The sequence below is a fragment of the Bos javanicus genome, chromosome 23, assembly GCF_032452875.1.
Source record: "Bos javanicus breed banteng chromosome 23, ARS-OSU_banteng_1.0, whole genome shotgun sequence".
NCBI classification, from domain to species: Eukaryota; Metazoa; Chordata; class Mammalia; order Artiodactyla; family Bovidae; genus Bos; species Bos javanicus.
The window spans coordinates 37837764-37852574 of NC_083890.1; the positions used below are offsets into that span (position 1 = coordinate 37837764).

General features: G+C 42.2%; 1 protein-coding gene and 1 long non-coding RNA gene across 2 annotated transcripts in view; one reads left to right on the plus strand and one right to left on the minus strand.

Moving 5' to 3' along the window:
• The window catches only part of CDKAL1 (CDK5 regulatory subunit associated protein 1 like 1), a 730510-nt gene extending 727862 nt beyond the window's left edge, over positions 1-2648 (minus strand). Inside the window, exon 1 of the mRNA XM_061398739.1 lies at positions 2539-2648. The gene's annotated coding sequence lies outside the window, so the exon portion shown is untranslated. The remainder of the gene's footprint in view (positions 1-2538) is intronic.
• A 94-nt stretch (positions 2649-2742) lies between these two features.
• LOC133236629 (uncharacterized) lies at positions 2743-13977 on the plus strand. Its single transcript, XR_009732951.1, has 4 exons — positions 2743-3154; positions 8340-8610; positions 12521-12642; positions 12976-13977. It is a non-coding gene; the product is annotated as an uncharacterized LOC133236629 (long non-coding RNA).
• The last annotated feature ends 834 nt before the right edge of the window (positions 13978-14811 follow it).

The window sequence follows — 14811 nt, forward strand, 5'->3', positions numbered from 1 at the left end:
TAATTTTCATATTTTCATACACATTTTCATTAAAATAATTGAAATTTTATACATTTTAAAGATATTTACATTTTTAATCCCTCAGATAATAACTGCTGGTAGAGCACCAATTATGTGAAAATATTGATATAATAATAGTTTGCTGTTATGGTCAAGAAAAAGAAATGCTATGGATTAAATACATAATCATTTATCAATTACAGATTTTTTTTTTACACATTTAAGCATGATTGGTCCCTAAACTGACCATCCAGACAGATACAATACTTTTAAAGTCAGACATCTTGAATATTTTGCAAACCATGGCTTTTAATATAATACTAAAAAAATTTTTGTTATGAAGGAGTATTTGCCAAAGTAGAAAGATATTATATTCATAATATACATGCGTATATGTATGTACTTGTTTATATACAGAAAGAGAAATCAAGAAATATTGAGGATGATTTTTGGAGGCACCTTCCTCTTACCTGGGGCCTCTACCTATCTTTTGAAATACAATTCTCTTTACAGAGCAGTGCTCCTGACTTTAATTTGGAATCTTTCACCCTCTACAGTCTTGGCCATAGTCTAAAGTTACCTCTGGCGCCTCCCTTTTTGCTCTCTGACCCAACTATCCATGATAATTCTAACCCTAACCATTCCTTGCCATGCTTAGAAAAAACATCCCCAAGCCTTTATTCTGGGAGCAAACTGTTGGCTAGCACATAGGGAGGGGAGGGAGATCTAGAAGATCCTGCTGTCCCAAGTCAGACCTTTCAGTAATTCCATTTTGATGTATCTAGGCTCTTTTCTTTTTTTCTATGTATGGACAACCGAACTTGGGGTTTCTTTAGGAAAATTCATTCATACTCTTGAAATATTACTGAAGTGACTTTCTCCTATTTGTGTTTTGCCTACAGTTTCTCCATTTTGTTGCTTTGCTACTGTCATGCTATAAATATTCTATTTTCCATGAATCCCTCAACTCTTTTATCTGCTGCCTATAGCCCTTCTACATTTCTAGTGTCATTATGAATTACATTTTTAAAAATATCTTTCCTGACGTTCCAATAGGCGTGCACACAGACAGAAAATCATCATGTTTAGTGTATTATCTGAATCCCTGAACATTTACTGACATTTTAAATCTCCTTGCCTGCACTGGTGAGCTTTGGTGATAACAAAATGTTTGAGATCCCCTCTCACATATTGCCATGTCATGCTTCTGTGCCTTTAGTCCTGTTATTTTTTCTTTCTCACTCAGATACACTTCCTGCCTTTCTTCCCCTGGTGAACTCACACACTTGTCCTTTAAAACATAACCCAAGTGATCTTTTTCCAGAAAAGAACCAAGCAGATATATAAATAAGTAAGATTTCTCTGACAACATAGTTTGAATTAAGTACCCCCCTTCTCTAACAGCGCTTCCCAGGTGGCGCAGTTGGTAAAGAATCTGCCAGCCAGTTCAGAAGACACAAGAGATATGGGTTTGGTCCCTTGATCTGGAAAATCCCCTGGAGGAGGACAACCCACTCCAATATTCTCGCCTGGAAAATTCCATGGACAGAGGAGCCTCATGGGCTACAGTCCATGGGGTTACAAAGAGTCAGACATGCCTGAGCACGCGTGCGTGCACACACACATGCTTCTCTAACATCTGTCTGTGGTTTATCCTTTCATTGGGGTTGCCAGGTAAAATATTTGGGAATCACTTATACTGAAATGTGTTCATCGTTTATCTGAAATTCAAATTTCACCAGGCATCCTGCTTTTGTTTTTATTTTCTAAATTTGGCAACACAATGTATCTCCTCACTTAGTATACTGTATAGCCTTTATCTGCTTAAGTGTGTACCTCTCCCTTGGGTACTGGAAGTTCCCTGCAGGAAGGGACCATGTCTTTTTTTTTTTTTTTGGTGGAGAGTTGTGGGCTGGTGGGATAAGAACTATATCTTTTTTTAAAATCTCCATATCCCTCCTGGCTGATAAACTGTCTGACACACTAGGTTATTAAATTAGTTAAGAGGTTTTGGTTGCAAGTAATACAAAGAACTTAAGCCCAAGTAAGCAGTGAAGAATTTATTATAAGAAGAATTTCAGGGCTGGAGGGGGCTGCTGGTCTCAGGCAGCATGTAGAACTCACTGCTCTCTTACTTCAGTTTCTCTTAACCTCTGGAGTTCCTTTTTCTTTAATTGCCATGGCTTCCTCTGCTACTCACTTCATGTGAAAAGTAGCTACACAACATTCCCGAATCGTTTCATCTCCTCTATTCAAGAAATAGACACGAATTTCTCTTAACTTTAATTTCAATTCCTAGAGAAGAGACTTCAATCAGCTGAGTCTAGGAAATGAGGGTTATGTAATATTAATCACAGGGCCCACCAGTGTTGACTCAGTGGTTTGATTTTGGAGGAGGTGCAGACACAATTTTCTACTACATAGATGCTACATTAGTCAAGTTCTCCAGAAAACAGAACCCATAGGATATCCATATAACAGACCAGTCATTTTTTTTAAAAGTCATCTTGTTACTGAGCCCAAGATGGTTCTGCTTACCTCACAACAGGCCAATAAATTGGGAGATGAGTTCTTGGAACAAGGAATAATTATTTTAATCAGAAAGCTAGCAGACTGATAAGTTGGCAGACTAGCCTCTCAAAAAACCAACTTACCTCAGTCAGAATTCAGGCTCCTTTTATATACAAGAGGGGGGAGGGGGCCCCCTGTGCCACCAACCAATGGGGGAGCAGGAGCATTAACGGTCGCTAGTTGACAGTTGCTCACTACTGGTCGCTTGCCTGGGGGACGGGCCGATGTGAACACCAACCAACGGCCGCTATAACTCGTACCCGCCACAACTGGTGCCCATCTCGCCACCACAGTACCCTGAGCTGAAAGGTGTGACTCCAGAAAGCTGCCATGTCCGAAGAAGTAACCGCCGCTCCAGCAATGTCATCCTCCAGTCCCCAGTGGAGTGAGGCTTGCAGGCGGCAGAGATCATGAAGGCCACGCAGAGGCAGTTGACACACCCGTTAACCAGGATCACTGCCTGAGGCGGCGGGAACCGTGGGCTCAGCCTTTCCCTGGCCCCACCAGTCACCTCGCGACCAACAAGGCGGTCTGGGAGCTGGCACCTCCAGAGTGGAGCTCCCGTGTGCCAGTTTGTACAGCGGTGGGTAGTGGGAGCAGCCACCTAATGGGCTAGGCGCAACTGGGCTCAGAGAGGTGCGATGAATCAGCCCCTGCCTCAACAGAGAGCACTAGCTAGTCCAGGGAGGGAAGAGGGAAGGGATCATCACACCTCGGGTTTGGGCTGGGGAGCCACCGCTACAATCATATGATTTGATTCTCACATTCGTTCCATTCCAGCCTTCCTGTTAAGAAGTTTCGAAAGAAACAGCACATATCATCAATCTCTCACCGTTCAAAGCATAATGAAAGCCAAGCGCTCAATGATGCAATGTGTTGTCAAAACAGCTCCGGGCATTTTTTTAAAATTGAAGTATAGTTGATTTAAATATGGTGTACCTTTCAGGTGGAGAAGACCATAATTCAAAAAGATACAGGCACCTTCATGTTCATTGCAGCACTATTTACAATAGCCAAGACATAAAAGCAACCTAAATGTCCATTGTAAATAGTCATTGACAGATAGATGGATAAAGATGTGGTATATGTATACAGGAGCTTCCAAGGTGGCGCTAGTGACAAAGAATCTACCTGCTAATGCGGGAGACTTAAGAGAGGAGAATTTGATCCCTGGGTCAGAGCGATCCCCTGGAAGAGGGTATGGTAACCCACTCCAATATTCTTGCCTGGAGAATCCCATGGACAGAGGAGCTTGGCAGGCTACAGTACTTAGGGTTGCACAGGGTCGGACACATCTGAAACAACTTAACACACATACGGATATATATAGGCTTTTTTTTTTTTTTTTTTTTTTTACGGGCTTAAACTGTTCTCCATAAAACCATCTTAAAACATATGCTATGGGACTTCCCTGTGGCCAGGTGGTTAAGAATCTGCCTGCCAATGCAGGGTAAGTGGGTTCGATCCCTGGTCCAGGAAGATCCGACATCCTGAAGAGCAACTAAGCCCAAGTACCACAGCTATTGAAGCCTGAGTGCTCTAGAGCTCTGCAACAAGAGAAGTCACTGCAATGAGAAGTCCATGAACCACAACTAAAGAGTAGCCCCAGGTCGCCACAACCAGAAAAAGCTCATGCATAGCAATGAAGACCTGGCACAGTGCCCGCCGTCCCCTCCAAAAACTATGCTGTTTTCCTCAGATCTACAAACGTAATGATTCTAGAAGCCCTTTGTTTGGGGGTATAGTGTATAGTGTATTAGTCACTCAGTCGTGTCTGACTCTCTGCAACCCCATGGACTCTAGCCCGCCAGGCTCCTCTGTCCATGGAATTCTCCAGGCAAGAATACTAGAGTGGATTGCATTCCCTTCTTCAGGGTATCTTCCCAACCCAGTAATCAAACCTGGGTCTCCTGCATTGGAGGCAGATTCTTTACTGTCTGAGCCATCAGGGAAGCCGTGTTTGGCGGTGGCAGGGCTAAAAAGTGAGTTAAAGTAAGAGAGAGTTGCTGAGATCAAGACGAGAACTGAGAAAAGAGTCTTTGTAATTATAACTGAATCTGTTCAATAAACATGGATAGCATTAGAATTTTCCTGAACCATCTGGAAAATCTCCTTAATTACACAGCTATATAAGTTTAGGAGGTTACATTGAAACCACTATATTTTTGATAATTGAAACAATAGGAACTTTATTATGTACGTAACACTAAGAGTTGAGGCTTTCTATGTGATGTTCATTTAGCATCTCCCCAGCTTCTCCAGAGTAGCAGCTCTAAGTGGTACATAAAAAAATGGAGAAAGGCCAGAGAGTGGTCCCCATTTCCTTTTTTGTTTTTTAATCATTATTGTATTTGTTACAATATCGCTTCTGTTTTATATTTTGGTTTTTTGGCTCTGAGACATGTGGGATCTTAGGTCCCTGACCAGGGATTGAACCTGAAATGCCTGCATTGGAAGGCAAAGTCTTAACCACTACCAGGGAGGTAGCCCCCTTTTCTTTGTCTATTATCATATCACCTTTTTACCCTAGAAAAAAAAATGCTGCTGCTGCTGCTAAGTCACTTCAGTTGTGTCCGACTCTGTACGACCCCATAGACAGAGGCCCACCAGATTCCCCCATCCTTGGGATTCTCCAGGCAAGAACACTGGAGTGGGTTGCCATTTCCTTCTCCAATGCATGAAAGTGAAAACTGAAAGGGAAGTCGCTCAGTCATGTCCGACTCTTCGTGACCCCATGGACTGCAGCCCACCAGGATCCTCCATCCATGGGGTCTTCCAGGCAAGAGTACTGGAGTGGGGTGCCATTGCCTTCTCCAGAAAGGAAAATAGTCATCCTAAAACAAAAGTTTTCATAAGTGACATAGCATTAGTACTATCTATTTCAGTTATGTCAAACAATCATATATATATATATAAAGACAAAATTGTGATTTCACCAGAAACAAATTACCTCTGTGATTTTCAGAAGCTAGATAGCTGGGGCGGTGGAGGAACCTGGCTAGTCTGGTTTCAAGCTGGAGCTGGGTTGTCTCCATCTCTATTTCCAGGCACACGGGGCTACACAGGGCAGGGAGTCGGCTCAGCAGAACCTTGGATTAGGTTCTAAGGGTCCTGGGTTGAGAAAGGGTGACCGGAAAAGATCTTGGGATGGCCAGAAACTAGGTATGGCTGGAAGTGAGGGAGAAGATCCCAGGAGGTAGAGGGCTTCCAGTCTGAAGAGGGCAAGAAGAGGTGCAAAAATCTCCTGAGAGCACCGGGTAGGCGGCAGGTAGGTCACTGTCGCTGGTCTGTTTGGGAAGCACAAGCTTAAGGGGAGAGCCAGAGAGGGGGATGCAGGGAGTCCGGGTGCTTCCGGATGATCAGGAAGACTTAAGCCAAAGGGACCTTGCACAGCTGTAGAGAATTGGGGAGAGAAATTTTTAAGGTCGGTGCAGCCAAGAGCCAGAAGCCAAGGGGTGCAGGCAGTGTGGGTCGGACTTAGGCGTGGCTGGCTGGTACTAGGTGGGAGATACTGATTTGGAATTTTCCAGTCTTGCCCTCCTTGGGGAGAATCACAGAAGGAAGGAGCCAGGATGGCCTGGGCTCTGCAGCTGCCTCTGCTTTATTGACTATGCCAAAGCCTTTGACTGTGTGGATCACAATAAACTGTGGAAAATTCTGAAAGAGATGGGAATACCAGACCACCTGACCTGCCTCTTGAGAAATTTGTATGCAGGTTAGGAAGCAACAGTTAGAACTGGACATGGAACAACAGACTGGTTCCAAATAGGAAAAGGAGTACGTCAAGGCTGTATATTGTCACCCTGCTTATTTAACTTCTATGCAGAGTACATCATGAGAAATGCTGGGCTGGAAGAAGCACAAGCTGAAATCAAGATTGCTGGGAGAAATATCAAGAACCTCAGATATGCAGATGACACCACCCTTATGGCAGAAAGTGAAGAGGAACTAAAAAGCCTCTTGATGAAAGTGAAAGAGGAGAGTGAAAAAGTTGGCTTAAAGTTCAACATTCAGAAAATGAAGATCATGGCATCTGGTCCCATCACTTCATGGGAAATAGATGGGGAAACAGTGGAAACAGTGTCAGACTTTATTTTTGGGGGCTCCAAAATCACTGCAGATGGTAACTGCATCCATGACCTTGGAAGGAAAGTTATGACCAACCTAGATAGCATATTGAAAAGCAGAGACTTACTTTGCCAACAAAGGTTCGTCTAGTCAAGGCTATGGTTTTTCCAGTGGTCATGTATGGATGTGAGAGTTGGACTGTGAAGAGGGCTAAGCACCGAAGAATTGATGCTTTTGAACTGTGGTGTTGGAGAAGACTCTTGAGAGTCCCTTGGACTGCAAGGAGATCCAACCAGTCCATTCTAAAGGAGATCAGTCCTGGGTGTTCATTGGAAGGACTGATGCTAAAGCTGAAACTCCAGTACTCTGGCCACCTCATGCGAAGAATTGACTCACTGGAAAAGACCCTGATGCTGGGAGGAATTGGGGGCAGGAGGAGAAGGATATGACAGAGGATGAAATGGCTGGATGGCATCACTGACTCTATGGACGTGAGTCTGAGTGAACTCCGGGAGTTGGTGATAGACAGGGAGGCCTGGTGTGCTGCGATTTGTGGGGTCACAAATAGTTGGACACGACTGAGTGACTGAACTGAACTGAACTGGTGGATGAGGTGACTGAATATGGCTGGTGTAGGACTTTGATGCTAGTCTATCCTGGATCTGCCAGCAACTGGGTCCTGGTGCCTGTAGCAGAGGTGAAGGAGACCCTGCACCTTCTAAATAACAAAGGTAGGGTACAGGATAAGGGGGTATAAAAGTAAAGAGCTAGTTTTTTTCTGTGTCTAGGGAAAAGGAACTTGTTTCTTTTGTTGTTTTGAGTATTATGGGAGAAATGGAAAAAGAGCTAGTAGGCACTGTCAAGAAGAATAACTCGTAATTAGCAACCAGATGAGTGTTGAGAGACTGTTGTGTGTTGTGGGTGACTTGGAGACTCTTAATGTGTGTGTATGTGTGGGTAGTTTGCACTGGACTAAAGAAGAGGCCACACTGAACTTGTAGGTGGTAGGGAATTGGGGCTTGATGATGAATATTGGTTGACTGCTTTGGAGGAAACGTGAGACTTCAGTGACGAAATCCACACCACTGCAGCTTTACTCAATTATAGGGTTTCTAATTTTTGAAACATAAGCAGTGAAATGAAAACGTGTCAGAAATAACTTTTAGATGCTTCTAGACCTTCATGTGTTAAGCCAAATGTTGATAATACCTAAAAATCTATTTTGAAAGCAAAGAAGAGGAAGAAAATAAACAAAGGATAAAAGTGTATAGATTATATAGAATTTTCCCTCAAAGTACAATAAGTGGGGGAAAAAAAGATCAGAGAACCGAAGAAGGTTGTAAAATGAGTTGAATGGCTCTTTCCAGAGGATAGTCAATGCAATACTGTTTGATTGTCTCTGCTCTTTCATTAGTGCATACTGTGAGAGTCAGAATTGGAATATTAAGGTCTAAGACGCGAAATACTAACTCTGGGTGGTAAGGGGGGATTTGGGCTCAGGGTTGGGAGGTCAGTGCTGGGTCAGTAGGCATCTGAATCAAGTTCACACTGGTTGTGATCTTCTGACAAAGAACAGGCCTGAAGGAAGAAAGAAGATAAGGCAAAGATGATATGATATGGGCTGTGAAATTTGGAGGTGAGACAGAGGCAAGAGAGAATAAATCAGCAAGAATGGCTTAAAAAATCCTTTCTTATTCCAGTTTTTGCTGAGTATTTTCATGAAATTACTACAAAAGGGGCAAGGCACACAGTTCAGTATCAGTGGTGGTTCCTGCTCTCACCGACCTCTACCCTGTTGGCACCCGTCCACAAGCAGGTTGTGCCTGGGGCCTTTGAAAAGGTAACTGAACCCAGCTGGACAAGGGGCCTGGAGGAAAAGCAGTTTTAATCGAGGGCAGTTCGTGGAACTCTGTCTGCACACATCAGCACTTCAAAGAAGGGCTAGGCAGAGCATGCCATCGTCCTGCTGAGGTGAAACTAATTTTTTCTGTCTACTTGTTTCTCTCCTAAGCATTCTGTTTCTGATTTAATTCTTGGCTTTAAAAAATAATGAATTGTAAAGCTTTGCCTTTCTCTTAATTCTACCCAATTCCCTATTTTTATCTATCAGAAGGCTTTATTGTAGTGTGCAGCACAGAAAAAAAAAAAAAAGATAATTCAATCTATGGTGGGTTAGCAATATATCAGGTATTAATCTATCATATTTGGTACTCTAAAGAGCAGTTGTCCCCCTTCCCAGGTGGCTCAGCTGGTAAAGAATCTGCCAGCATTGCAGGAGACCAGGGTTTGATCCCTGGGTGGGGAAGATCCCCTGGAGAAGGAAATGGCAACCCACTCCAGTCTTCTTGCCGGGAGAATCCCATGGACAGAGAAGCCTGGCGGGCAACAGCCCATGGGGTCGCAAAAGAGTCGGACATGACTTAGTGAATAAACCACCGTAAAGATCAGTTGGTTGTCGCAGAACATACCAATCCATTGCCTTTATCCTTCTGACATTTTCAGGCCCAACCTCAAAATTTAAGAAAAAAATTGTGTAATTATTTTACAAAGTATTATGTGCAGGGTGAATGTAAGGTTGATGATTAATAATAAAATGACTACCTATGAACTCACTACCTACTTTTAAGAATAAAGGACCATTACTATCATATCAAACTGGCCAACTTATCAAAACGGTTTTCACAAATCATGCTTTTGGTGTTGTATCTCAAAGCCATAACCAAGCCAAAGGGGACCTAGATTTTCTTATATTCTATCTTCTAGAAGTTTTATGGTTTTGTGTTTTATGGATTTGTGCTGTTGCTGCTGCTAAGTTGCTTCAGTCATGTCCAACTCTGTGTGACCCCATAGATGGCAGCCCACCAGGCTCTCCTGTCCCTGGGATTCTCCAGGCAAGAATACTGGAGTGGGTTGCCATTTCCTTCTCCAATGCATGAAAGTGAAAAGTGAAAGTGAAATCGCTCAGTTGTGTCTGACTCTTAGTGACCCCATGGACTGCAGCCCACCAGGCTCCTCTGTCCATGGAATTTTCCAGGCAAGAGTACTGGAGTGGGGTGCCATTGCCTTCTCCAATACATTAGGCCTATAATTAATTTGGAGTTAATCTTTGTGAAAAGGGTGAAAACTGTGTCTAGATTTTTTTTTTTTTTTGCATGTAGATGTCCAATTGTTGTAGCACCATTTGTTGAAAAGACTGTCCTTTATCCATTGAATTGCCTTTGTTACTTTCTCAGTGATGACTTGACTACATTTTTTTGGTTCTACTTCTCGACTCTCTTTTCTGTTTCACAGATGAGTTTGTCTATTCTTTTACCGGTGTCATACTGACTTAATCACTATGGCTTTATAGTATTTCTTCAAGTTGGGTAGTATCAGTCTTCCAACTGTGTTCTCCAGTTTTGGGTTGGCTATGCTGGGAATTTTCTCTTTCCATATAAAATTTAGAATCTCTTTGTTGATATCCACAAAATAATTTGCTGAAATTTTAATTTGGGATTGAATCTGTAGGTCAAATTGGAGACAACTGATCCCTTTACAATTTTTTGTCTTATCCATGGACACAGAATAGCCTTCTATCTATGTAGATCTTTGACTTCTTTCATCAGAGCTTCACAGTTCTCCTCATGTAGATCTCATACATATTTTATTAGGTTAATGCCTAAGTGTCTGCTTCTGGGGGGCACTAATTCAAATAGTGTTGCTCTATCTGAAATTAATACAGTGAATCCACTTGGCTTTGGTTAGTATTTTCATGGCATATCTTTCTCCGTTCTTTTACATTTAATTTAGCTGTCTTTGTATTTAAAGTAGATATAAATAACATATAGTTGGCTGTCTGTTTTTTTTTTTTTTTTTTGGTGTTTTAAAGGCCAGATTTGGAGGTGATGGCCAGTGCTTTCATTCATTCCATTGCGTAGAAGGCAGCCACGTGCCGTGTCTCACTGCAAGGGCGGCAGGGAAGTGCAGTCCAGCTGTGTGGCCAGGAAGCAGGGAGGTACAGGTTGTGATATGTGTCTGTGTCACAAAGGGTTGCACACATGTGTGAGAATATTCTTGAAGTGAGTGAGGTCAGCAAGGGCTTGGTCTTTATACTGAAGTTATCTTTTTGTTAAAAAATGGTGTTGCAGAACTCTGCACCTCCCCCGTGTAGTGTCAGCATCTCCAGATAAAGCTAGAAGGATGTATTTTGCCCACCTGTTCTAGTTGCTTCTGGAGGTGGTGTGGCAGAGTGAAAAAACATTGGCGTCAAGTGTCCTTGGGTTCAAATTCCCAGTTTGCCACTTATTAACCCTGTGAATTTGAGCAAATCACCTAAGCTCTTGGAGTCTCGGTTTCTTTATTGTTAAATGGGGGGCAGAAAGAAACTAGGTAAAGCAGTCAATTATGGAGATGCTCCTATGTGACACGCTCTGGTCAATTGGGAAATAGCGGAGATCTGCTAGTGTTGGAGGGTTTCCTGTGAAGACGTGGGTCGCAGTGGCTCACCATGGGGGCGGGGGCACTGGCAGCAGCAGTCCTGGGAAGTGCCCCTTGGTCTGAGCCCTGCTCGAGTTTGTAATTCACTCTGAGTTATTGATTTGCACATTGTTCAGTCTTTTTCTTGTTTTGAGGACAGGGGTGACAGCTTCCATACTCTACATGTTGGACCAGAAACCACCCACCACCTCTTTTTGTACAACCTGTGAGCTAAAAACAGTTTTTACATTCTTAAAATGGTTGAGAAAAGTCAAAAGAAGAATATTATTTCATGACAAGTGAGAAATACATGAAAATCAAATTTTAGCATCCCTAATTCTTATTGGAGCACTGCCATGCTACTCATTTATTTACTGACTGTTTATGGCTGCTTTCTTGGTACAGAGTTAAGTAGTTTTGACAGAGACCTTATGGCCCACAATGCCTAAAATATTTATTATCTGGATCTCTCAAAATGTATTTATATTTTCCATCTCCTTTTCTCTCTGTGCTATACTCTGGGTAATTTCATCATACCAATTCATTTCGGTCTCTTTAGCTGTATCTAAACTGCTGGTTTAGCCATCATTTCTTTTCTCCAACAATTATATTTTTAATTCCTAACATTTTATTCTTTTCCAAGTCTCTGGGGGCAGTTTTGATCATTTCTTCTTGGTCACTTGTTTTTGTAGTACTTCTTCTTAAACACTTCATACATATTTATCTTATATACTGTATCTGGTAATTCCATTATTTGAATTCTTTGAGCTCTAAATCTGATGTTTTCTGCTTCTGTTATCAATGCTGGTTTGTTTCCTTTTGTGTTTGTTGACCTTTCACTGTGATCTTATATTAGGGGCTTCCCTGGCGGCTCAGATGGTAAAGACTCTGCCTGCAATGCAGGAGACCCAGGTTCAATTTCTGGGTTGGGAAGATCCCCTGGAGAAGGGAACGGCATCCCACTCCAGTATTCTTGCCTAGAGAATTCCATGGGAAGAGGAGACTGGGGGGCCTACAGTTAACAGGATCACAAAGAATCGAACACAACAGAGTGACTAACACTCTATTTGGTAGTCTGTGGTCCTATGTGGTCTTGTCCAGAATATGGATGAGTTTGCTCTGCTGAAAGCCAGAGAGATGACTCTGAGCTGGAGCACTAGAGCCTTCTTCCAGTTTATCTGGTTTAATCTGAATCTTAGGTTTAGTTCTTCAGGCTTTCTTTGTTGGCCCGAGACAATTTTTCTCAATGCCAGCAACAGTATTTGAAATGCAACTGGTAGCCAACCTTAGGCTTATCTGTCTTTACTGTTTACATGCTCTTCAACCTTTCTTTTTAGCTCAGTTCTTTTTTATTCTTCTGGCCCATGGGAATTTCTTGTAATCTCAGCAGTATAATAAAAATTTTTTTTCTGTTTTTCTGAAACAGGAGGGTTTCCTGGCCATTTAATCTGCCATACTGCCAGAGCAGGAGTCCTATCCAATTCTTTCTTCTTCACTTAGAAATAACTTTGCCCCCCTGTTGCTGGTTTAGCTCCTTCTCAGGACCAGGTAAGGGAATCATTTCTATGCTTTCTATTGTCTCCTTTTCATTGTTGCACCCCTATGCCTGTCCCTGTCTTTAGTACTCACTTTATTCCTTTGATAGATAACCAAACTTTGAGTCAATGGTGATAGTACCTTCTCTTTGACTAAAGAACAGCTGTACTTTGGTTTCTTGCCAAGGGTAGGATTTGGTTGTGGCTCTTTTCAAGCATCTTGGGTCTCGTTCTGCTTCTTCCCATTTCTAAGCACATACAACCTCTCTTCCCATACCTAACCCATTGAAACATGCTCTCTTTGTTGACATGGTTTAATTTTTACTTACTGATGTCTTTATTTCAGATCTCTCCTGTGGAATCACAGTGTTCTTTCTTGTTCCTTGGGTCTCCAGAGTATGGCTTAAAGCTAAGTGCTTTTTATCCTTTCTTCATATCACTGCCCACATACTGTTCTGTAGATTGATTAGTTACTTCTGCAGCTAATGCCATCAGTTACAAATGGCTTTATATGCAGAGATAAGGCAGATGAAAATCCATTGTAAACTGTAAAGCCCTGTACAATGCTAAGGGCTGTTCAAGGCTGAGACACAGTTTAATTTAGGTTTCAGCTGAGGCAACTGTTCCTGAATTTGATTATGCAGAAAAAAAGTCTTAAAGGCTTCTGGAGCTGAAAAGTAGTCTGTACAGGAAGAGAAGTTTGAGTCTTTCAAGGGGGAAATGGAACATCCTATTTAGAAGCTGTTGTGGATTCACTTCTTCCTCTGTTTAAATACAGCAAATCCATTTTTATCAAAGACTGAGGACAAAAGAACCACTGAGGAGTCCTTCAACTTAGACTTCCAATGGTTTCCATCTCTCTCAGTTTGAAACTGTGCACAGAGGCACAGAAGATAGTGATCGCATTCATCAAATATGATGGGGAAGAGTACAAGAAATTAGTGCCCGTGGACAGGATGGTCACAGAGCTTCCAGGTGAAGTTAACTCAGAAGGATGAATTAACCATGTCAGCCAGGCTGTGGTTCCAAGAGTAAAACTGAGAAGAGGCCAGTTTCTGATATATGTGTCTGAGGAGGAGGAACTAGGAGACCTTAAAATATTGCAGGAAGAGCACTGGATTAGGATTCTGGAGATGGTTTTCTTGGTGAAAAAAAAATGATGGCTGAATTGTCACATGATGAAACCAGCTCCTTGTTCAGGATCAGGTTGCTTTCCTACTCAAATCCTGTGACTCTCTGGTCATTATCAGTTGACATGGTTTTGTTCAAGTTGAAAAAGTAGGCCTTAATGAATGTTTTTGGTTTGTTTATCTGAATTTCCTGCTTAAATTAAAACATGATTCTGATTCCCTTGTTTCTGTATTCCTGATGTGTGCAGGCAGCTACTGAAATTGATGCAGGAAAGAGAAAACACACACATCCTCTGTTTTCCCTAGGAACGAACTCTGTCTTTTCTGTTGTATATACTCAAGTCCTAAAACAGCCCAACAGAAGCCCAACATGCCAGAATTTCCAGTTTTGTTTCTAAGGCACGTGATAACATGGGACTTTGTCCCTTCTGTTTCCCACAACACTTTTCAGACACACCGGCATAAGGAATTCCAGAACTTTTTGATAGTACTCTTTGCACAACAAAGTATAATAGTAATTCCTAGTGTTATAAACATTCCAGAGTATTTTAAGAAATTGTTCTATTTGTCTTTCAGTCTTTAAGTCCCAGATTTAAGGGCACAACAGAAAGCTTGCTCTTTGCATTCTGTGGATCACTGCAACTTCCTGCTGTTAATGGTATTTCTGTTAACTTCTGACTGACTCCTGGGTGATTAATTCTAAGTAGGCAGGGCAGGGATTCTCATCCGTATCCCAAGGCATGACCTACCATTTAATCTTTCCATTTTCTTTCATGATATCTGGATTGTAGTCTAGATTGGATTCAGGTGCTCCCCAGCTTCCTGGATCCTAGATGAATCCATTGGCTATTCAGGTTTGAGTTGTACCCACCCAGGCAGTCTTCTGCAAACCTTCCTGCATCCAGATGCATAGGCCCCTAAAGCTCTCTGGATCAGAATCTCTCCTCCTTGTACAGCTCTCCAATAGCAAGGCTTTTATCTTCCCTTCATTTCCATTTTTGCCTCAAAGCATCTATCCTTAAGTCTTCCAAATACGGCTTCAGAAGAAAAAA